This window comes from Triticum dicoccoides, chromosome 7A (assembly GCF_002162155.2).
Source record: "Triticum dicoccoides isolate Atlit2015 ecotype Zavitan chromosome 7A, WEW_v2.0, whole genome shotgun sequence".
In the NCBI taxonomy this organism is placed as follows: domain Eukaryota; kingdom Viridiplantae; phylum Streptophyta; class Magnoliopsida; order Poales; family Poaceae; genus Triticum; species Triticum dicoccoides.
The window spans coordinates 564,647,810-564,650,598 of NC_041392.1; positions in this window are offsets into that span (position 1 = coordinate 564,647,810).

Consider the following 2,789-nt stretch of genomic DNA (forward strand, 5'->3'; position numbering starts at 1 on the left):
AGGACTCTCCTGGCGCGCCTCCTATGGCCGGCCAGCCTCCCCCTCTAGTCCTTTATATACTGAGGCAGAGGCACCCCAGAAACACACAAGTTGATCCACGTGATCTATTCCTTAGCCGTGTGCGGTGCCCCCAGCCACCATATTCCTTGTTAATACTGTAGCGGAGTTTAGGCGAAGCCCTGCTGCTGTAGTGCATCAAGATCGTCACCACGCCGTCGTGCTGACGGAACTCTTCCCCGACACTTTGCTGGATCAGAGTCCGAGGATTGTCATCGAGCTGAACGTGTGCTCGAACTCGGAGGTGCCGTAGTTTTGGTGCTTGATCGGTTGGATCGTGAAGACGTACGACTACTTCCTCTATGTTGCGTCAACGCTTCCGCAGTCGGTCTGCGTGGGTACGTAGACAACACTCTCCCCTCTCGTTGCTATGCATCACATGATCTTGCGTGTGCGTAGGAAAATTTTGAAATTACTACGAAACCCAACAGTGGAATCCGAGCCTAGGTTATTTATGTTGATGTTACATGCACGAGTAGAACACAAGTGAGTTGTGGGCGATATAAGTCATACTGCCTACCAGCATGTCATACTTTGGTTCGGCGGCATTGTTGGACGAGACGACCCGGACCAACCTTACGCGTACGCTTACGCGAGACCGGTTCCCCCGACGTGCTTTGCACACAGGTGGCTTGCGGGCGACTGTCTCTCCAACTTTAGTTGAACCAAGTATGGCTACGCCCGGTCCTTGCGAAGGTCAAAACGGAGTCTATTTGACAAACTATCGTTGTGGTTTTGATGCGTAGGTGAGATTGGTTCTTGCTTAAGCCCGTAGCAGCCACGTAAAACTTGCAACAACAAAGTAGAGGACGTCTAACTTGTTTTTGCAGGGCATGTTGTGATGTGATATGGTCAAGACATGATGCTGAATTTTATTGTATGAGATGATCATGTTTTGTAACCGAGTTATCGGCAACTGGCATGAGCCATATGGTTGTCGCTTTATTGTATGCAATGAAATCACGATGTAATGCTTTACTTTATTACTAAGCGGTAGTGATAGTCGTGGAAGCATAAGCTTGGCGAGACGACAACGATGCTATGATGGAGATCAAGGTGTCACGCCGGTGACGATGGTGATCACGATGGTGCTTCGAAGATGGAGATCACAAGCACACGATGATGATGGCCATATCATATCACTTATATTGATTGCATGTGATGTTTATCCTTTTATGCATCTTATCTTGCTTTGATTGACGGTAGCATTATAAGATGATCTCTCACTAAATTATCAAGAAGTGTTCTCCCTGAGTATGCACCATTGCCAAAGTTCATCGTGCCCAGACACCATGTGATGATCGGGTGTGATAAGCTCTACGTCCATCTACAACGGGTGCAAGCCAGTTTTTGCACACGCAGAATACTCAGGTTAAACTTGACGAGCCTAGCATATGCAGATATGGCCTCGGAACACGGAGACCGAAAGGTCGAGCGTGAATCATATAGTAGATATGATCAACATAACGATGTTCACCATTGAAAACTACTCCATCTCACGTGATGATCAGTTATGGTTTAGTTGATTTGGATCACGTAATCACTTAGAAGATTAGAGGGATGTCTATCTAAGTGGGAGTTCTTAAATAATTTGATTAACTGAACTTAAACTTATCATGAACTTAGTACCTGATAGTATCTTGCTTGTTTATGTTGATTGTAGATAGATGGCTTGTCACATCCCTAGCTTCAGGCATTGCTCTAGGTCAGCTTCATGGGTGCATCATGTCTATATTTTTGAAACTTGAATTGAGGAATATTGGAAGCCTCAAAACCCTAAATAAAAGAGGGGCAAAAACCCTAGAAATCTCATTCATTGCTCCAAAGTGCTCCTCTTAAATGTTTGATAATTTTTGGTAAGGGTTCTGGTCCCAACCAAAATATTGAACATTTTTAAGGATTTATTTTTGGGACTTTGAATTTAAATCACTAGCTATTTGAATTTGAATTATATTCATATAATTAGAATATAATTTAAATACCCCTGAAATATTTTATAAGCCTTTGGAAAAGTCCATCTAGCAATATAAAAATATTCAGAGGAGCTTTGGCATTGTTTGAATTATTATTTTTAATTCAAACAGTGGCAAAAGAATTAAATAAAGAAAACAGAACAAAAAAAAAGAGCAAAGCATCTTACCTGGCGCTTACCTGGTGGCCCAACAGGACCGGCCCAGCTCCCCCACCTGGCCGGCCCAGCCCACCTCCTCCCCCCTTGTCCTCTTCTTCCTCTGCCAGTAGGCAGAGGCGAGGCGTGGCGCGCGCCCGAAGAGCTCTGGCCACCTCCTGCTTCGCGCTGGAGGCCTCCCCCTTCGAGCCTATCCATGCGTGGAGACGCCACGCAGCCGCCCGGAGCCGTCCAGCCCTCCCTCTCTTCCCCTGGACCCCGTTCCCTCCTCTGCTTCCCTCCCGCGCACACCACCGAGCGGAGCTCGCCGTCTTCGTCGCCGTAACCATGGCCACCAGCCCTCCCTCGCCCATCCAGCGTGCTTGAGAGCTCCGTCACGACATCTTCGACCTCCCCACCAAGCCATGGAACTACGGACGCGCCACAACGTCGCCGGCATCGCCGTTTCCATCGCCGGCCGCCGAGGATCTTCATCGTCAATTCACCACCATCGTCGCGTCCCCGAGCCGGCTAACCACCCCTACGGCGCCGCTGTGAGCTCCCACGCCTCCCCTCCCTCTTTCCCCCTTCGATTGCGCCCTGTAGCCTCGATTCCACCGGAGCC